This window comes from Aotus nancymaae, unplaced genomic scaffold (genome assembly GCF_030222135.1).
Source record: "Aotus nancymaae isolate 86718 unplaced genomic scaffold, 86718_ANA_hifiasm-v0.15.2.pri h1tg000064l_1, whole genome shotgun sequence".
Classification (NCBI taxonomy): Eukaryota; Metazoa; Chordata; class Mammalia; order Primates; family Aotidae; genus Aotus; species Aotus nancymaae.
In genome coordinates this window covers 23649958-23673053 of record NW_026988479.1, presented here as the reverse complement: position 1 = coordinate 23673053, position 23096 = coordinate 23649958, and positions in this window count along the sequence as shown.

Genomic DNA, 23096 nt, shown 5'->3' with positions numbered 1-23096 from the left:
TAATATATTGTAGCAACTATAGATTCTGATCTTCCTCCCTTTTGGCTTTTTATTCCTATTTGCTTAGTGAGCAGCTGGATTATTTTGGTGAAGTCTATTTCTCTTCCCTACAGTGCTTAGCTTCTAATGCTGCAGATCTGTGAAGCTCCTCATGCTGTCATGTTGCCTTACTATTTTTAAACGTTCAAAACATTAGAAATGGGTCCCAGATTCTTTCAAGTGACTTCTTGCTTTTGTCGATGAGATTTTGTCATGAACAAGCTTTTGAAATAAAAAGATTAAATGGAATATGTTTTCCTTTTAGAAAGAAATAGAATATGTTGTATTCTTATAGCATGCCTATATTCTTGTAGCATGAAATAACATTCATTTGATATCTTTATTACATGTTTTATTTATATTAAAAACTTGTATCTATAAGAGGAAAGCCTACTGTAGTTGTGTGTGCATTCATACTTTAATCACAATTAGGATTAAGACCACTTTTTCTCTTTTATAGTAGGAAATTTGCTATTGTTTTCTTTTTTGATAAATGAAATGAGTAGTTAGGTTACTATTTGCTATTTGAAAGTTGAAAGAAATTTTGATCTAACAAGCATGCCTGAGTCTTATTTTAATAATGGTGTATGAACACTTTTTAGAACTGTATTTTCAAATTTCCTCTTCCTTTTATGATTATTTTGTTGTTTTATATTTTTAGTGTAAAAACTTGGAAAAATAAAAATAGCATAGGCCTTGGAGATCTGAATTTAAATTCCAGTTGGATCTCTCAGTAGTTGGGTGACCTTGGTGAAGATATGCCTTCATCTCTGTAGGCTTCAGTTTCTGCTGTAAAAGGAGGTTATAGTTATAAAATTGGCTTATCGTACCAACAAAAAAAGGATGTGCATAAAAAACTCAGCACTGTGATAAACTCAGCACCCAGTAAGTGTTTATTTCACACAGAATTTAAAATATATTAGCATTTAATAGTGCCAAATGTTTCTTGATACATTTTTTTTTCTTTTTTGCCTTTTAATTATTATTATTATTTTGTATTATACTTTAAGTTTTAGGGTAAGGGTGCAGAACGTACAGGATTGTTACATAGGTATACACATGCCATGGTGGTTTGCTGCATCCATTCCCCCATTATCTACATTAGGTATTTCTCTTAATATTATCCCTCTCCAATCCCTCTACCCCTTGCTATCCCTCCCCTGGCCCCAGTCCAACAGGCTCTGGTGTGTGATCTTCCCTTCTCTGTGTCCATGTGTTCTCACTGTTCAACACCCATTTGTGAGTGATAACATATGGTGTTTGGTTTTCTGTCCTTGTGTCAGTTTGCTGAGAATTATGGTTTCCAGACTCATCTAGGTCCCTGCAAAGGAAATGAACTCATCCTTTTTTATGGCTGCATAGTATTCCATGGTGTGTATGTAGCACATTTTCTTTATCCAGTCTATCATTGATGGGCATTTGGGTTGGTTCCAAGTCTTTGCTATTGTAAACAGTGCTGCAATAAACATGCATGTGCATATGTCTTTATAATAGAATAATTTATAATCCTTTGGGTATATACGCAGTAATGGGATTGCTGGGTCAAATGGTATTCCTACTTCTAGATCCTTGAGGAATCGCCACACTGTCTTCCACAATGGTTGAACTATTTTAGACTCTCACCAACAGTGTAAAAGCATTCCTATTTATCCACATCCTCTCCAGCATCTATTGTCTCCTGACGTGTGCTCTATTTTCTGTCTTATTTATATTTTTATTAGTTTTTTAAAATTATATTTTGCTGTTTGTTGGGTATTTCTTAGTCTTTTTCTAGTAGTAATCTTTGGTTATATTAATCACTTGTTTTAGTTTTCTTTGTTACATGATCAACTTGTTTATTTTGTCATGTTTGTAGTTTCCTATTCTTCTATAGTTTTTCAAAAACTCATTTTCTCATCTTATAAGATGTGGGAATATAGAGAATATTCTTTTATTTTATTAAGAATAAAGACGAGTAAACATTTTTTTCCAAATGTTGTTTTGACCATTTCCTATAGATTTTGACACATAATTATTATTCTCTTAATATTCTTCTCTTACCTTCTGAGCATGTGATCTTCAGGGATGGACTGGAAACAGAGGGACTAGTTCAAGAAGCCATCATAACCATCATCTGAAAGGCTACAGCCAACTATCTCAACTGAAAATACTAACTGGGTGTCAGAATGTCTGGGGCCTAGAAATAAAATCAACCAGCACTAATTGAATGCCTCTGTGTGTTGAACACTGTCCTCCTCATAGTATTTTTGCATATCTCCTTAACTGTCACAATAGTGTTGTGACAATTGTCTCATTTCCTTCTTTCTGCAATTGAAGATATTGAAGTAGTCAAATGATTTACCAAAGAGCACAGAACAAGTAAAATCTATTTCTCAGGAATGCTAGTTGAATACTTGCTCCACTGCTATGCTATGCCACCTCTTTAAGTCTCTTACAGGCTTATTTAGAGCCCAAATCTTACCATCTGAAATATCAGTGGTGGTCATTGTTACCTTTTAATTAACTTTGTGGGGAGAAGAGTGGATTGTCTTGTTGATATTGTTTGGCTGTGCCCCCACCCAAATCTCGGCTTGAATTATATCTCCCAGAATTCCCACATGGTTTGGGAGGGGACCAGGGAGAGGTAATTGTATCATGTGGGTCTGTCTTTCCCATGCTATTCTCATGAGACTGAATAAGTCTCATGAGATCTGATTGGTTTATCAGGGGGTTCCGTTTTTGCTTCCTCCTCATTTTTTTCTTGATGTTGCCATGTAAGAAGTTCTTTTCTGAGGTCTCCCCAGTCATGTGGAACTGTAAGTCCAATTAAACCTCTTTCTTCCCAGTCTCAGGTATGTCTTTATCAGCAGTTGAAAACAGACTAATACACTTGTCTTTAAAATATTACTTGTGATTAGTTAACTTAAGAGAAGACATGGATGTCAATGAGAGCAGTTTTCCAATATAGGAAAAGACTCACATGTGAAAGGGCTCACTGATCTATTTCACATTACTCCATAAGACCATGTCTGATAAGACCATGTCTGATAAGACCAGTGTATAGAACATCAATAGAAGTTACAGTTAAATATATAACTGCTATGTGACAAACACTGTGCCATAAGAACATTATATATGTTATTTCAGGGAATCCTTATCACAGTTAGAGGTCGTGGGTATTATATTATTTTGTCCCTTGTTTATAGATTAGGATGCTGACACCTCAAAATGTTAAGTAACTCATCTAAAGTTGCAGAAACAGGAAGTAGCACAGCTGGTATTTAAATTAAGCAATCTGACTTCAAAACCTGACATCCTATCAATCATTTTTGCTTAATTGTCTCTTCTGAAAGCTATAATAAGGCAGAATGTTAATCAATAAAAAGGAAAATACTAAGAATGTGGAGCTTCAGGAGGTACCGGATGGACTGATCTGTGTAGAGGCTTTGCCCTACGTGGGCTTTGCCCACAAAAGAAAGAGGGACTCTGTGAACTGAATCCCATTCATACTAATCCTGTATAAGACTCTAGAACAATATTTTTAGAAATAGAGTGAGTAATGTGAGATAGAAAAGTCAGACTGCCTTGTGTCAATGGGTCAAGTGGAGTAGGTGAAATATCTTCTTACAGATAGAATCTACATTTAGATGGACAGTCTAACTCTATGCCCTTTTAATTCTTTTCAGTGGCCTTTAAAAAACTTTTTGAAATTAAATATTAATTTTTGTTTTGCCAGAAATAAAAATTAAAACAAGAGATCTCAGGTTTTTCAGTGTGTAGTTCACATTCATACACTAGAAATTTAGAGTTCCCCTCATGATAGTAAGAGTCAAGAGAACACAAAAATATAATTACAATGCAAACACTAATCTCATACACAGGTGTCTTGAAGATTCTATAGACACATCTATATTTGTACACGATAAAATTTTTCACGCATCAGCACAGTAGGGCTCCTTGAGGAAAGCCCTGATTGTCCTGTGCAGCCCATGTTATACATACATATGGCCATGTGCAGAAGATGTGCACTCTTTCGTAGATGCCAGGTTGATATTAATCTATACCAATTATTCAAAATAAGTTATACCAACTCTATAGCATTTTGATAATCCACTCATCTCAATGCTATACCTAACAAACTTTGCCATAACAGTGTTTTATAGTGAACACCATGGAACAGTTGTATGTATCAACAGTTAAGACAAAATTAATTTTATACATTCGTCAATCATAGGACACACCTGTGATGAATCCATAGTACAACTATTATTTGATAAGCACTATGAAAGCTATTATATTTTAATCACTAATGCTCCCTGGGATAAGCTAGTGGCTGAATTAAGAATCTTTTTATTATCACTGTTCATGAACTGAACTTTATGTCAATAAATCTTAAGCATATCTTAATTTACAGGGAAGGTCTGCCCCCTATTTCATCATTGGATGGAATAACCCCTAACTGAAGTCTTCAGACTGCATGGAAAGTCTCTCTGTGACTCAGTGGCCACTATGGTCAGAGGAATAAACTCCATGAGCCCCTGTTTTTGATTATTGACTTATTGCCATGAAACTCAGGCAAGTTATTAAACTTTTGTGAGTTTCAATTTATTTACCTATAAAATGCTGATATTAATAGTATCTTCTCTGTGAGATCATGCTGTAAAAATAAAATGAAATAAAGACTTAAAAGATTGTCATACACTGTAAAGTACCATGAAGGAAAAATGTTATTACTGTTTAAACAGTGATGATCTGGCAGAGCCTGGCCTACAGCCAAAAGAGGCTGACTCAGAAGGAGGTTTGTAGGGGAGCTGGAGGCTTGCTGAGGCATTGCTAAGGAAACCAGTAGAGAAATATACGTCACTCAGCCCCATCCTTATCTGCCTACTGCAGAGTATCTACCAAGAGCACAAACAGTGCAAGGGATCAGTCATGGATAATTTGAGAAAAAACACATCAGATTCCATTTAAGGAAAGAGAGAAAGTGGGAACAAGCTCCAAAGAAGGAAAATGTTTCTCTTGGTTGCAAAGAGAAAGCACTTCCTGAACATTTCTAATCGACATGTGTAATGCCATCTGGAAAGCAGAGGGAGAAAGCTGGCTCTTAGGTTTCCTTTCAGAAGGGGAAGCCTTTGTCCCTGGCATCATTTGAATATTTGTAAGGAGCTGAAGTTTAGTAGCATAAGCCCTGGGAGTCCCTCTGGGCTTAGCTAGTGGATTTCACTGTCAGCTTCTTTGCTGAGTCTAATAAACAAGTTGGGGTAAAAATGAGTTTTGTGACCATGGGAACTAAAATTGTGGAGAGTCCCCTATGTTCCTTTTAATCTCAGCAACATCTTTCATATAATCTCATGCTTTGCCATTAATGCTTTTCCTCGCATAGTCCTGATTGCTGTGAGGGGTTATTCTTTTTGTTCCCTTTGTACTTGAAATGGTAGATACCAAGTAAACATGACAGCATCAACTTTCCTGAATGGAAGTCCTTACTGCCCATTCTCACCCTCAAGAGTACTCTTCACCCTGCATCAGAACTTCATTCCTAGGTGTCTCTATTTATGTTATCATCTCTATTTATACTATCACTAAAAGCCACAAACGCTGACTTTGTTTTTGACCCTTCTCTTTCTCTTACCTAGCATAATGTCAATAAATCCTACTGATTTTATCTCCCTGGATCTACCCAGCCCTCTTCATCCCACAGGGACTTCTCTGATTTGAACTTTTATTATGTATTGTCTGGACCGTGGGTTTGGGCATCATCTCTAGCTTTCAGTCATTTTAATATCTCTTCCTAAACCAGCTAAAAACATCTTTCCAAAGGGCAGACCAATGTGTGACATTTTCTTGCTTGAAAGTTTCTAACTCCCTGTTACCTACAGAAGTGCATGTTCCTCTGTATCATTTGAGTGAGTTCCTTTTAGGGGAAATACCACATGACCAAACAAATAATTGTAGTGTTAAATGGGGCTTAATGGAGTGTGGTTTTGAGCTAAGCCCTTGACGTGATCAAGATTCCTCAACAGACAAGGAATGGTTGTAGAGAATACAGAGAAGACTAGATATGTAATCAAAGTTGTGCTTGAAATATTCGTCTCATAATTCCATTGGTCATTAGCAGCTATTTAGGTTTCTGAATTATATTTGGTTTGAATAACTGGGACTAGCAGAGATGCCATGTGATAAATGAGGGATGTGTTAAATAAACAGGCTAGAAAATCTGTTCCTTTGTAGGTTTGGAAGCATGAAAATTGGACTTGGGATCATCATTGAGAATAGGTAGGTGGGATTCGTTGAAGAAAGCTGTTTATGGCCCATTTTTAAAACTAGATCACACTCAGAAATATTTGTGTTTTGCTTAGTAGCCTGTATGTTCTCATTTTAAGCACTGTTATTTGTAGCTTTAAAAAATACTTAAAAGACAAAAAGTCTGGCTCTTTAAGAATTAGAAATCTTTTGCTGAAATCTCTATTTCTATCATTCTTTTACATAGGGAATGGCTTAGAAATCAAACTAGAGGATCTGTGGTTGATAGTTCAGATAATCACATGGGGAGAGGAAAGAGAAGAAATTGAGACCACAATAACTGATCTTCGTTAAGGCTAATTAAAAGTAGAAATAGGATATGCTCTTACATGCTTAAAATATTCAAAGGGATACAATAGTTAGTTCTGGGACTGTATTTCTGCAACAGTATGAGATATTTTCACTTTTAATTTAATATCTTTATATATGAAATTTGTTTAACCATGAGGATATACTACTTTTATTGAAAAGTAATCAGACAGGCTTATATGTACTGCTATGGAAGGAATCCTAACTATATTGTTAACTGAAGAAAAGTGATAAATGTTATATGTTGCATAATTTTACCTTATAAGTAAATGTTTACATATATTTACATACATGTATTTCTATTATAAATTTGTTAGCAGGAGTATATGTATGGAGGAAAAAGTCTATTGAGGAGCAGATGCACTAAATTGTTAGTTATATTTGTGCTTCCTGTGTGAGAGATTTCAGAGACATTAACTTTTTGGGAAATGCAGGCCTACTATGTTTTAATTTTAAATAATGGGCTAACCTTATATAGTGAGAAAAAAATAATAAAAGGTATATTTCTTATCAATTTCCAAGAAACACCCCACATTTGATATGGTTTATCATAACAAATTTTTAAGAAATAGTATTAAAAGGAAGGCAGAAAAGTATCGTGGAAAGGTTTAGTTCCATAAAATGACATAAAAATTAGGGACTTATAAAAAACTTGATGATAGCCTATGTTGACCCTATGGATTAGGTAATCACTGGTCAGTGGCATATGGACTATAATCCTATCATTTAGAATTTAATTGTTTGTTTTTCACATTTGTTTTAAGGTCGTGTAACACGTATATTGGTGTGTTACATTTTATTCTGAATTAAACATATTTTCATAAGAATATATTTAAATATGTGATGATGGCATGTTACCAGGTCTAGTGATCCTACCACATTAGTGAAAGCTGCTCTGCCACTTAACTTTGCAAGTTACTTAATCTTACTGCATTTGGGTTTTTTAATCTGTAGAATGGGGATAATAAAAGGAGCTTGTTCAGAGGCTTGTTGTGTGGAATAAATATGATAATACACTTAAGTGCTTAGAATAGTGTCTGCAATAAATCACTAGCTGTTAGGATGATGACAACAACAATGATGACGATAACCATGTTGATAATAGAGACACAATGACAACAGGGATGGTAATGAGGATAGTAAAATGATCCTAAAGGATCTTTGCACAAGGCAGTACTGCAGGGAGGATCCAAAATCCATCCTGAAGGCAAAGCCTCTTCTTTTCTCAACATTTTCCACAGGAAACAATGGCCAAGTCTCTACTTTGGGAGATAACCAGCAAATATGATACCAGTCTACACTTTCCCGGCTCACTAACACTTTCCACTTCTATGGAAGTAGTATGTCTTTAGCCTGAAATCATTTCACTTGAAACTTTCAAAGTATGAGAAACATGAATTGTCTGTCTAATGTAGCTAGTCCCTACAAATCTCATTCCACACACCTGAGTGTGAAAGAAATGTCAGTTTATTTCTGTGAATCATATGAAATTTGACTCCAAGTCGTCATCTTGACAGAAGGACAGCAAATTTAATTCTCGTCATTTTGGGAGAGCTTTTTCCTTATCTAGAACAAATCATCATTTTGAGGGAGGTTTTCCCTTCCCTACATAATAAATCCTCTTGCCCCATCCATAGTGGCCACTGATACTCGTTCTGTACACACTTGCCTGGTTCCTTAACTGGGCACCGAGGTGCCTAACATGCTAAGTCTAAAGGGAGAATCCATTGAGACTAAACTTTCACTCCAAGACATCCCTCCAAGGTCCTGGCTCTTCCTTAAGGGTGGCTCTGGGAATCAGAGCCCAAGTTCCTACTTGTGGAATTCACAGACCCATGCTCTCTTGCCCATATTGAGCATTCTTCTTTTAGTATCACCTTCCCCAGCACAAATGACCCCAGGAGCTCAGAGTGTGAGAAAATAAGGCCTAGAAGAGGTTTTGTCTTCAGGGCAAAAGTCCTGGCTATGTTTTCAAAATCTGTGTGTGCATAAATAGAACTAAAAAGAAAAACCATAGAATTATCTCAATAGATGTAGAAAAGGCTTTCAGTAAAATCCAACATCCCTTTGTATTAAAAACCCTCAACAAACTAGGAATTGAAGGAACATACCTGAAAATAATAAGAACCATCTATGACAAAACCATAGCCAACAACATACTGAATGGGCAACAAGACAAAATTGCCACTGTCCCCACTCCTGTTCCACATGGTACTGGAAGTCCTAATCAAAACAGTAAGGCAAGAGAAAGATATAAAAGAGATCCAAATAGGAAGAGAGGAAGTCAAACTATCTCCATTTGCAGATAACTTGATTCCACACCTAGCAAACACCATAGTCTCTGCCCCAGATCTCCCAGATCGGATAAACAACGTACAAACGTGGTATTTTATTTTCTGTTTCTTAGTTATTTCATATAGGATAATGGCCTCCAGCTTTATCTATATTGCTGCAAAATACATGATTTTATTATTTTTATGTCTGATAATATTCCATTACGTATATGTGCCACATTTTCTTTTCTTTTCTTTCTTCTTTTTTTTTCCCAAGCTGGAGTGTAGTAGTGCTATCTTGGCTCACTGCAACCTCCGCCTGCCAGGATCAAACAATTCTCCTGCCTTAGCCTCCTGAGTAGCTGGGACTATAGGTGTTCACCACCATGCCGGGCTGATTTTTGCATTTTCAGTAGAGACCATGTTAGCCAGGCTGGTCTCGAACTCTTGACCTCAAGTGATCCCCCTGCTTTGGCCTCCCAAAGTGCTGGAAATTATAGGCATGAGGCACCACGCCTGAACCTGTACCCATTTTCCTTATCCAATCACCTGTTGATGGACACTTAGTTTTATGCCATGACTGCTATTGTGAGTAGTGCTGTGATGAACATACAAGTGCAGGTATCTTTTTGATATGATTATTTCTTTTCCCTTGGGTAGATACCCAGTAGTGGGACTGCTAGGTTGAATGGTAGTTTTACTGATTGATTGATTGATTGATTGAACAAGGTCTTCCTTTGTCATCCAGACTGGACTGCAGTGGCATGGTCAAGGCTCACTGCAGCCTCAACCTCCTGGGCTAAAGTGATCCTCTCACCTCACCGCCCCCTCCCCGAGAAGCTGGGAGTACAGGCATGTGCTACAATGCCTGGTTATTTATTATTTTTTTAAAATTTTAATAGAGATGAGGTCTCATTGTGTTGCCCAGGCTGGTCTTGAACTTCTGAGTTTAAGCAATCCTACCATGTTGGCCTCTCAAAGTGTTAGGATTGTAGGCATGAGCCACTGCACCCAGCAGAATGGTAGTTTTATTTTTAGTTCATTGAGAAATCTCCATACTATTTTGCATAAAGGTTGTACTAATTTACATTACCATCAGTAGTTTATAAGTGTTCTCCTTTCTTCACCTCCTCACCAACATCTGTTGTTCTTTTATTTTTTATAATAGCCATTCAGACTGGTGTAAGATGGTATCTCATTGAGATTTTAACTTGCATTTCTCTGATTAGTGATGTTGAGTAATTTATATGTTTCTTGGTCATCTGCATGTCTTCTTCTGAAAAATTTCTGTTCATGTTTTTGCCCACTTTTTATTGGGGTTATTGTTTATTTTCTTGTTGACTTGAGTTCCTTGCAGATTCTGGATATCAGTCCTTTGTTGTCTGCATAGTTTGCAAATATTTCTCCCATTCTGTAGGTTGTCTTTTTACTTCGTTGATTATTTCTTTTGCTGTGCAGAAGCTTTTTAGTTTAATTAAGTACCATTTGCTTATTTTTATTTTTGTTGCATTAGCTTTTGAGGCCTTAGTCATAAATTCTTTGCATAGGCTAACATCCAGAAGAGTTTTTACTAGGTTATCTTCTAGGATTTTTATTGTTTTTTGTATCTGATGAGAGATAGGGGTACAGTTTGATTCTTTAGCATACGGCTATCCAATTTTTCCAGAACCATTTACTGAATAGAGGGTTCTTTCCCAATTTCATGTTTTTGTCAACTTCGTTGATGATAGTTGCTTGTAGGTCTGTGGCTTTATTTCTAGGTTCTCTGTGCTGTTCTATTGCTCTATGTGCCTGTTTTTGTACAAGTACCATATTTTCTTGGTTACTACAGTCTTGTAGTATAATTTGAAGTCCAGCAATATAATTCCTCCAGCTTTGTTTGTTTTGTTTAGAAGTGCTTTGGCTACTCAGGCTTTTTCTTTGGTTTCATATACATTTTAGATTTTTTTTTTTAATTCTGTGAAAAATAACATTGGTAATTCTATAGGAATTGCATTGAATATGTATATTCAATTATTAAATCAGTGTTTTGTAGTTCTTCTTGTAGAGATCTTGTACCTCTTTGGTCAAATGTCTCCCTAGGTAGCTTATTATTTGTGTGGCCTTTGTAAGTGGTTCTTGATTTGGTTCTCAGATCAAACATAATTGGTGCATAGAAATGCTGCTGATTTTTGTATGTTGACTTTGTATTCCAAAACCTTACTGAAGTAATTTATCAAATCTCGGAGTCTTGGAGGAGTGTTTAGGGTTTTCTAGGTATAAAATTATGTCATTAGGAAGCAGAGATAATTTGACTTTCTCTTTTCCAATTTGATTGCCTTCTATTTCTTTTTCTTGCCTGATTGCTCTGGCTAGGACTTCCAGTATTATGTTGAATAGAAGTGGTGAGAGTGGGAATCTTTATTTTGTTCCAGTTCTTAAAGGAAATGCATTCAGTGTTTCTTCATTGAGTATAATATTGGTTATGGGTTTGTTGTATATGGCTTTTATCATTTTGAGGTATGTTTCTTCAGTGTCTAGTTTGCTGAGGAGTTTTATCATGAAAGGATGTTGGATTTTATTGAATGCTTTTTCTGCATTTCTATTGTGACGATTGTATGGTTTTTGTTTTGTGGCAAATCACATTTATTGATTCATGTATATTTACCCATCCTTGCATCCTTGGAATAAAACCCACTTGATCATGGGTCACTTTTTGATGTGCTGTTGCATTCAGTTTGCTAGTATTTTGTTGAAGATTTTTGCATCTATATTCATCAGAAATATTGGCTTGTATCCTCACCTGACTCTGGTGTCTTCACCTGAGTCTGATATGACCTGATTCTGTGATACTTGTTTCATAGAATGAATAAAGGAGGAATCTCTCCTCCTCAATTTTTTGGAAATAATTTCCATAAGATTGATGCCAGCTCTTCTTTGTATGCTAGTAAAATTTCACTATGAATCCATCTGGTCCTGGGCTTTTTTTAAAGGGGATTTTTATTACCGATTCAATTTCACTACTCATTATCTGTTTGTTCAAGATTTCTACTTCTTCATGGTTTAATTTTGGGAAGTTGTGTGTTTCCAGGAATTCATCCATTTCCTCTAGCTTTTCTAGTTTGTGTGTGTAGAGATGCTCATAGTAGTCTCTGATGATGTTTTGCTTTTCTGTGGTATCAACTGTAATGTTACATTTATCATTTCTGATTGCACTTATTTGAATCTCCTCTTTATTCCTTGATTAATCTATGTAGCATGTATAAATTTTATATTTTAAAATAAGTGATTTTTTGTTTTGTTGATCCTTTGTATCATTGTTTTGTTCTCAATATCATTTGTTTCTTCTCTGGTCTTTGTTATTTCTTTTCTTCTGCTAGCTTTGGGTTTGATTTATTCTTGCTTTTCTAGTTTTTTGAAGTGAGACATTAAGATGCTAATTTGAGACCTGTCTTTCTGATGTAGGCATTTAACACTATAAACTTCCTTCTTAGCACTGCTTTTGTTGTATTTCAGAGGTTTTGGTATATTGTATTTCTATATTAATTTATTTCAGAAAATATTTTAACGTCCACCTCAATTTCATTGTTTACCCAAAGATCATTTAGGAGCAAGTTGTTTAATTACAATATATTTGTATAGTTGTGAGAATTCCTTTTGGTATGAATTTCTAATTTTATTTCACTGTAGTCCAAGAAGATAATTGATATAATTTTGATTTTTTAAAAATTTACTGAAATTTGCTTTCATGGCCAAGCACATGGTCTATTTTGGAGAATGTTCCATTCTCAGATGAGATAATTGTATATTCTGCAGTCGGTGGGTAGAATGTTCTGTAAATGTCAACTAGGTTCATTTGGTGTGGAGTCTAGTTTAAGTTCAGAGTTTCTCCGTTGGCTTTCTACCTCAGTGATCTGTCTAGTGCTGTCAATGGAGTGTTGAAGACCCTCACTATTATTGTGTTGCTGTTGATCTTTTTTCTTAGGATTAGTACTATTTTTCAAAATGAATCTGTGTGCTCCAGAGATGGGTGCTTACATATTTAGAATAGTTATAACTTGTTGTTCAATTGAACCCTTTATTATTATATAATGACCTTTTTTGTGTGTTTTTTTAAATATTGCTATTCATTTAAAGTCTATTTTATTTGATATAAATATATCAAGTATTTAGCTACTCCTGCTTGTTTGTGTTTTCTGTGTGTGTGGCACATCGTTTTCTACCCCTTTACTTTGAGTCTATGAATATCTTTACCAGTTAGGGGGATTTCTTGTAGTCAGAAAATGGTTGGGACTTATTTTTAAATCCAACTTGCCAGTCTGTCTACTTTAAATGGGACATTTAGGCCATTTAAATTCAAAATTATATTGATATGTGAGGTTTTTGTTCCTGTCATAATGTTGTTACCTAATTACTTTGTAGTCTCAATTATGTAATTGCTTTATAGGATTTATGAGCTTTGTACTTTCGTGTGATTTTATGATAGCGAGTGTTTTTCTTTTGTTTTCATGTTCAGAACTCTTTTGAGCATTTCTTTTAGAACTGATTTAGTGGTGAGAGATTCCTTTAGCACATGTTTGTATGAGAAGACCTTTGTTTCCTCTTCATATATAAAGCTTAGATTGGCAGATATAAGATTCTTGGCTGGCACTTTTTTCTTTAAGAAGACTAAAAATAGACCCCAAATCTCTTCTGGCTTATAAGGTTTCTGCTGAGAAGTCCACTGTTAGTCTGATGGAATTTCCTTTATAAGTAATCAGATGCTTCTCTTTTGCTGCTTTTAGGATTTTTTTCCTTGGTGTTGACTTTGGATAATATGAAGACTATATGCCTTGGTGGTGTTTATCTAGCAGACTAGTCTTCAGGTGGTGTCTGAGCTTCTTGTACCTGGATGTCTAGATTTCTAGCAAGACCAGTGATATTTTCCTGAATGATTTTCTCAGATAGATAGGTTTTCCAAGCTCTTTGCCTTGTCTTCTTCTCCCTCAGGAATGTCTACATCTCATAGTTTGGTCACTATACGTAATTCCATTGTTTTCCTTAGAGGCTTGGTTCTTTTTCTTAAATTGTTTTTTATTTATTTTTTCTGACAGGATTAATTTAAAAGGCCTATCTTCAGCCTCTGAAATTCTTTTTTTCTGCTTGTTCTATAGTATCTTAAAGCTTTCAATTGTTTGTTGTAACACTTTTAGTGAGATTTTTATTTCCAGAAGTTCTGTTTGTGTGTGTGTTTGTTTGTTTGTTTTAGATGTCTATCTCTTTCCTATCCTGAAATGGTTTTCTGATTTCTTTGTGTTGGTTTTCAACTTTCTCTTGGATCTCACTGAGCTTATTTACAATCTATATTTCGAATTCTTTATCTGTCATTTCAGAGTTTTCAATGTGGTTAGGATCCACTGCTAGAGGGCTAGTATGATTCTGTGGGGGGTATTGCCACACTGTTTTGTATAGTGTCAGGGTCCTTTTGTTGATTCTTTTACATCTGGAAAAGCTTCCACTTCTTATTTAGGAATTTACTTTCATGGGAATGTCATTTTTCCTCTTTGAGGGAGTGACTGTTGTGCATATTGGTTAGGGTTCTTTGGATTTATTTCTATGTGCTTTTAGGAGCCAAGGGTCTGTATGAACTTCCTTGGTATAGACAGCCTTAGTGTAGTAGTTTTCTCAAATGCTAGTTGTTTCTAGATTTTAGTGTGAACAGGCTTATTGTCTCCTGCAGAGATTGGAGGTGATCTTGGAAGGCTTAACTTGTTCCCTAGCACTGTGTACTTCTGTCTGCAGAAATTATGTTGGGTTGTGCAGTTCACTCCACAGTCCAGTATGTGGTGCTTGTGGGTAAGAGCTATTCAAGCATTATACATTGGTGTCTGCAGAAGTTATAATGGACCAGGTGGGTTGACCTCCCAGCCAGCAGGTGGTGCGATTTATTCATTTATTTTGTTTCATTTGGAAACTAGAGGACTCTGGAAGCACAGCTGAGAGAGAAGGTGAATGGAGTGGAGTCACAAGAATACTGGCATGACTTCGTCCAAGATTCTCCTGCTCAATACACTCTACATGTTAGAGCTTCAGAGACACAGAATTCAACCCAGCAGTTGCAGGAGAGCCCCTTACAATCACATTGTTATAGTAACTATAAGAGTGAAAAATTCAGTCAAACTTCCCCTGATTTTCAGCCACTTAGTATTTAAAAGCTTGTAGAATAAATGCCAAATTGCTTGATTTTTTTCTTTCTTTTCAACCTAAATATGAAGGTTTGCTATGGTAGACAAACATCTTTAAATCCTTGGATGACTGTAATTCAAAAACCATGAAGTTCTAGGATTGCAGGAGATTTTAGCATCTGTCTATTTTGCAGTTTTGAATTTTTTTCTCCTTAAAAGCACTGTGCTGGGCTATTTGGTTTTAAGCAACAAGAACCCACTATTTATAATGTATGCCAATGAGGATATTGAGAAGATCTGGGGTAACTCACAGATCCCAAAGAAAGTTGACATAACAGGCAATAGAGAAGACTTGCCTGGACATCTGGGGAGCAAAACTAGGCCGTTTTAGTCATCTTGGGCTGACATAACAGAATACCACACATTGGAAGGCTTAAACAACAGAAATGTATTTTCTCATAGTCTGGAGGCTAGAAGTCCAAGATCAAGGAGCTCGCAGGGTTGATTTGTGGTGAGGCCTGTTTTCTTACATTGCAGATGGTCACTTTCTCATTGTATCGTTATAAGGCCTTTTCTCTGTGTGCTCACTTCTGGTATCCCTTTCTCTTCCTATAAGGACACTTGTCCTATTGGATTAGGGCTCCCATTTATGGCATTGTTGGACATTAATTACCCACTTAAAGGCTCTATCACCAAATATAGTCATATTAGGTGTTAGGACTTCAACATATGAATTGGGATTGGGCAGGGATACAATTCAGTCTTTCACACCTATCTTCTCAAGAGCCTTTGTGGGGATGAATCTGCTCCAATTTTGTTCTGTTTTTGGCTTCCACACTTTAAACTTGTGTTCTCAAAGGATTTGTTTGCTCTGATCTGAGCCATGGAACCACCTGTAGGTCCAGAGTGTTTAGGGCCCTTGACTGACATCCCACTGGTCCATGAAAAGTGGGAATGAAGGTAGTTTCTTGAAGAAAAATTAAGGAAACTTATGAGAAGAAAGAAGAGTATGCAGAGGAGGGAATGGAAGGTGGTTAGGCAAAAGCAACATTTGGCTATTTTTTCAATTAACAATGTAATTAGGGCCCAATTGTATAAAATAATTGTGGATGTGTTCTGTTTTCTGTGGGAACAGGTAAACCCGAATCTGGCTTATTCTTCCTGTGTCTACCTCCTAAAGGTGACCCTGTAACCATCTATGAGGTATAAAGCATAAAAGCCATTATCCTAGTCCCATTCACTCATTTCACAAATGGGGAAAGAAGGGTCCAAAGTGGAAAGGAGCTTTGCTCAAACCTGCCCAACGGATCCAGGCAGAGTAACAATCATGACCTAGTCCCTCCAGTTTTAGTCCTAGGCAGCCCCTACTTTTGATAGTGTGATCGCTGTGCATTCCATTCTAAGCAAGTTCAAATTAGAAACAACATTACATAGCTTGCTGGGGTATTTTTAGGCACCCAGCACTTTTTCAAGGGTTTTTAAAAACAACAATATCCAGACAGTCAAAAAGAGAAATTGCACATTGTGGGCAGTGCTTATCATTCATCAACAGAGATCAGATATCCTTCAAAACTGTGTTGTATGTGGCTGATCTGCTGCATGATTAGAGCTGAATGAAGCCATCAGTTCTCAAGCTTGACTTCACATCAGAGGCAAGTGTGTGTTCTAGCAAGTGCTGGATCTGAAGCTGTTTAACATGGATTGGATCCCAGCAACACTGCCCAGCTGTATGACCCTCTGAAAATTGCTGAAGGTCTCCAAGCCTCAGTTTCTGCCTCTGTAAAAGGGGAAGAAGTTTATTTTCAGACTTTTAAATTGGGAGCATTAAACAAACAACTGTCTGTGAACAGTGTAGCATAGTAGCCTGGCCCTGATAAATGCTCAAAAATGTTAGTGGTACAGAGTCAACAAGATTCTTCTTCCCTTAATGTGTTTTTTAGGCTTTCCAAAACCCTTTCACATATATCCCTCACCAAACTACAACAGTTCATTAGGTTCGCTACAATACCATAAGACACAAAATTAGTTATTTCAAGGAAGCAGAATTTCAGAAGTAAATTGGAATTGATCTGCTCTTAGAAATGAAAAGTATTCAATCTGGAAGGCTTGCTGTTATGTTTAAATCAAACAGTGCTTAAAAGAGCAGCAGAGGATCCTGTCCAAAGCAGAGCAAAGTGCTTTCCCCTTTGAGGGTGACCATTCCTTTCCAATGGGAAAAGGCAGTCACCAGGGCTCACACTATCTACTTGTTCCTATTTGCAAATGAAGAATCTTCAAGCTGGAGGCCAAGAATCGGAGCAGGGAGACAATTTGTTGCCTTCTTCTTGCCTTCTCTTAACATCCTCCTAATGGTCTCAGGACAAAAAGATAGATAAGGTGGTGGGCAAGGAAATCTGTGACTTGTAGGAGGTACCCACAGAACAACTTCCTGCCAGTACTTGCGGAAACCTTAAAATTGACGTCAAACTTCCTGCTTTCCCAGGAGGGATCTGTTTCCAAGAAAATAGGTTATGATGAGTAAGAAAGCAGTGTTCTGATCAAATTTGCATGCAGATTGAATTGTGAATCATGCTGCAGTTTGTGAGAAAGGTGACAATTTGTGAACAGGTTTTCGTATCTCCCAAGTTTTTCTGCAACCAAGTAAAACTAGATTTGCATGTGATATTCCTTTCTTTTTTAATCTTCTGTAGCTACTAACAGTGATTTTGGCTTGCCAGGGTTTTCCCCCTTCCCTTAAAGGACCTATACCTCTGATGAGAAGGAAGATAAAATTACAAATTCTGTCAAAATGCCTTCTTCAAATGCCTTATAAGATTATACTCTGAGTTTATTGATTCTGTAAAAGAATTGAACATGTGAGCTGAGGCCATTGCAGCAGAATTGGTTGAGGGGTTGGACAGCAGAGAGGGGGATTGGTAAGGTATGGAAACAGTCCTATATGGACTTAGGTTAAATAACAAAGGGAACTATTCACAGTAGATATTCTAAAAATTTTTTTAAAAAGGAATGGAATAGGTAAGAATGGATTTAGTAAACCTAGATTTTGGAGCTGTGAGCCTCTTGTTCTGGTTATCTGTTTCTATGTACCCTAATTATCTGACCTTTGCAAACTAGTGGCATAAAACACCACCAATAATTTTGTTATACTCATGGGCTCTGGGTTGGGAAACTGGTGGAAGCTTGCCTCTGCTTCAGTGCTTTGGACTTCAGCTGGGAACGCTGGAAGTCGGGGTGACTCAACAGCTGGGGGCTAGAATTATTTCAACATCTGCTCATTTATATGTCTGGAGGTTAATGCCCTCTGTCCAGTGGGGCCTCAGTGGGGGCTGTTGGCTAGAACTTGTCATGTGGCCTTTCTACATAATCTGTCTGCTTCCTCCCAGTATGATGATTGAGTTCCAAGAATAAGCATCTTAGAAGGACAATGTGGAAGCTGCATCTCTTCTTATGACATAGGTTAGGAAATTGTGAGTGTCACTTGTCATCACAGTCCTTCCAATTCAAGGAGAGGGAACACAGACCCCGTATCTCAATGGAGTTTCTATTTCACATTGAAAGAAGAGCACATGGCATGGGATATTTGGTGTGACTAGTTTTGGAAAACATGATGGGCTACATCTCCCAACAGCATCTATGCAGAGCTTAAATTTTCTGCAATTTCTGATGGCAACATCTTAACGTGTTTAATATCCTACCATGGCCCAGCATGATCTAACTCCAGCCTCTCTCTGACCCCACCACTCCTTTGCTCTCTGAGCTTCAGTCATACCAGTCTTCCTTCTGTTCTTGAATACATCACTTTGAAACCTTCAAGCACACTGCTTTCTCTGCCTGTAACACTCTTTCCCTCTTTGTATTGTTCCTCCCAAGAGGAAGATCAAAGAAAGTCATGTGGTTTGGCTCTGTGTCCCCACCCAAATCTCATCACAAATTGTAATCCCCACATGTCAAGGGAGGGACCTGGTGGGAGGTATTTGGGTCGTGGGGGCAGATTTCCTCCTTGCTATTCTCATGATAGTGAGTGAGTTCTCATGAGATCTGATGATTTAAAAGTGTTTGGCAGATCCCCCATCATTCTCCGTCTCTCTCCTGCCGCCATGTGAGACATGCCTTGCTTCCCCTTTGCCTTCTGCCATGATTGTAAGTTTTCTGAGGCCTCCCCAGACATGTGGAACTGTGAGTCAGTTCAACTTCTTTTCTTTATAAATTACTCAGTCTCAGGTAGTTCCTTACAGCAGTGTGAAAACAGATTAATACAGTGGGTATATTTTTCGTTTTAAATTCATTGATCTTGTTTCTACAAGCTGTTGTATTAGCATGGAGAAAGCAGGCAACCAAGCACATATGCTGTTTTTTGCTTACACCCTACCTTTCTGAGCCACTGATCCTAAGAGAGGGGTATAAATGATTTTAGCAGGCAAAACCATACAACCTCTTTTTAAATCTTCCTATGTCTGTGCATCAGGAGAAGAGAAGTGAGTATCACAGGCCCTGGCAGCCTTGATGACATCAAGGCTGCTAATTCAGAAGACGACAGGTCCCATAGGCTGTTTTTGGTTTTTTGTTTTCCCTCTCTCTCTCTCTCTTTTTATAAATGGGCCACTGAGGAGAGAGATCCAAGATGGCTGATTACTAACAGCTCAGGATTGTAGCTCCCAGTGAAAGCACAGAGAACGAGAGGATGCCACACTTTCAGATGAATTTTTGTTGCTCACGGACCAGGAGATTCCCAGCAAAGGAGCCCCACGGATCACCAGCGCAACTCTTGTGGCCGGTGCGGCAGTTCCTGGTGCAGAGTAAATGAGACTGGGTCCCCTTTTGGTCGACGTTTGGTGCTCTGGGAAGGCAGAGTTACCTATTCAGCTGATTGAAAAAGGGATTCAAGAAGGAAGCCAGACCGGAGATTCCCAGGCAGAAAAGCACCATGAATCTTAACGCCACTGTTTTAGCTGGCGCAATGGGTTGCTCAGATTCCAGTGCTGGGAATCAACAAATTTGACGTCCACTAAGAGACCTAATTTGAAAGTCGGTAATTACAAAGATGACAGGTGGATAAATTTACAATGATAGGAAGAAACCAGTGTAAAAACGTTGAGAATACCCAAAATCAGAATGCCTCTCCCTCTACAGGGGATCACAGTTCCTCATCAACAAAGGAACAAGCCCTGATGGAGAATGAGTGTGTTCCATTAACAGAATTAGGCTTCAGAATGTGGGTAATAAGAAACTTCAGTGACTTAAAAAACATGTTCTAGTCCAATGTAAAGAAACTAAGAACCTTGAAAAAAGGTTTGACAAAATCCTAACGAGAATAGACAATTTAGAGAGGAATGTAAGTGAATTAATGGAACTGAAGAATACAATATGAGAACTCTGCGAAGTATGCAAAGGTTTTAACAGTCAAATTGATCAAGCAGAAGAAAGGATATCAGAGGTCAAAGACCAACTTAATGAAATGAAACAAGAAGACAAGATTAGAGAAGAAAGAGTAAAAAGGAATGAGCAAAGTCTCCAAGAAATATGGGACTATGTGAAAAGACCTAATTTATGTTTGATAGGTATACCTGAATGTCATGAAGACAATGAATCCAAGCTGGAAAATATTCTTCAGGACATTATTCGGGAAAACTTTCCTAACATGGTAAGGCAGGACAATACTCAACTCCAGGTAATACAGAGAACACCAAAAAGATATTCCTCAAGTAGAGCAACCCCAAGACACATAATCGTTAGATTCACCAGAGTTGAAATAAAGGAGAAAATTCTAAGAGCAGCTAGAGAGAAAGGTCAGGTTACCCATTAAGGGAAGCCTATCAGACTCACAGCAGATCTCTCAGCAGAAACTTTACAAACTAGAAGAGAGTGGAAGTCAATATTCAATATCCTTAAAGAGAATAATTTTCAACCCAGAATCTCATATCCAGCCAAACTAAGCTTCATAAATGAAGGAAAAATAAAACTTTTCACGAACAAGTAAGCACTCAGAGATTTCATCACCACCAGGCCTGCTTTACAAGAGCTTCTGAAAGAAGCACTATACACAGACAGGAACAATCAGTATCAGTCATCCCAAAAACTTACCAAAAGATACTCCATAATGAAGAATTTACATCAACTAATGGGAAAAATAGCCAGCTAGCATTAAATGACGATATTAAATTCACAAATATCAATATTAATCCTAAATTTAAATGGATTAAATGCCCCAATCAAAAACACAGACAGGCAAATTGAATAAAAAGTCAAAACCCAGATACGCTGTATCCAGATCCATCTCATAAGCAAGGACATACTAAGACTTAAAACAAAGGGTTGGTGGAAGACATACGAATCAAATGGAGAGAAAAAAAAAAAACAACAGGAGTTGTAACTTTCGTCTCTGACAAAATGGACTTAAATAGTAACAAAGACTAAAAGAAACAAAGAAGGACATTACACAACGGTAAAAGGATCAATGCAACAACAGGAGTCAATGATCATAAATATATATGCACCCAATGTAGGAGCACCCAGATACATAAGACAAGTTCTTAATGACTTACAAAGAGACTTGGACTCCCGCACAATAGTGGGAGACTCTGACACCACATTGTTAATATTCGACTGATCAATAAGATAGAAAATTAACAGGGACATCTAAGATTTGAACTCAGACCTGGAACAAATAAACTCAGTGAATATTTATAGAAGTCTTCACCCCAGGTCCATAGAACATAAAATTTTTCTTAGTATCACATTATACCTGTTTTGAAAGTGACCACATAATTGGAAGTAAATCACTCTTCAGTATTTGCATAGCATTTCACAGACTTAAATGAAATATTGGTTGGCTATTTGTTTGTTATTTTCTTCCCTTATTCCTTCCTGTCTTCGCTGTTAAGCACAATTATCGTTATGAAAGAGGTTTTCAATACCTATTTTTAGATTGCATTCCAGCCTAGGCAATAGAGCAAGGCTCCTGTTTTCTCTCCCCCTTTCTCTTTCTCTTTCTTTCTTTCTTCTCTTTTTCTCTTCCTCCCTCACTCCCTCTTTCCCTCTGTCTCCCTCCTTAAAAAAAAAAAAATTTGGAAACCCCTATGTGAAATAAATGCACCTCTATTAAGAAAAAAAAAAAGACAAATTTAATCATAGTTGCCATTTGACTTCCCTTTAGAACTAGAATTAACTTTCTAGTCTAATTTAGCCTAGTCTCCTGACTCCCACTTTGGTGCTTATTTCACTACAGTGCAATACATGCTTTATTACATACTTTAAAATAAGAAGGGAGAGTGGGGAGGCATAAGCACTTTCCTCCTAAAAGGCAAAAAAAATAAATAAAAATAAAAGTAAAAATAAATTAAAATAAAATGGAGAACTCTTTCTCATGTTTGTTTTCCTCCTGCTATAGCTCCTTTGCTGGGTTCTCTTTTACAGAACTTAAAAAAGCTGTCTCTTACTGTCTCTTTCATCTAGACAGATGCATTTCCCTTCCTTCATTCTGATGCTCTGTAACCCACTTATTCTGAGTTTGTCTCAAATCTAAAAGTATGGGACTAAAACAGCTTCTTCCGAAATTGCCATTGACTCCATGTTGCTGAATCCAATGGTCAACTCCTCGTTGACACAATTGGCCAGCTCTTCTGTTTGAATACCTTCTTTTAGCCTCTGGGAGAGCAATCTCTTATAGGTCTACTCTTACAGCTATTCCTTCTCCATCTCCTTTGCTAGTTCCTCCCCATCTCTATGATTCCCAAATGTTGGAGGATCTCAGGGCTCCTCTGGGCTGTCTATATTCACTGCCTAGGTGATCTCACTTAGTCCCATGGCTTTCATTCCACCTGCATGCTGAAGTCTACCTCCTTGTCAGACATTTCCATTTGAACATCTCCTGGGTTTCTAAAATGTAACTTATCCACAGCCAACTCCTGCCCTCACCACACAGCCCCTCCCACCTGATCCTGTCAAAATCATCCCTATCTCAGCCAATGGCAATCAATCAATAAATAAATAAATAAATAAATAAATAAATAAATAAATAAATGTGCCACTGCAACTGCAACTAAAATCCTCC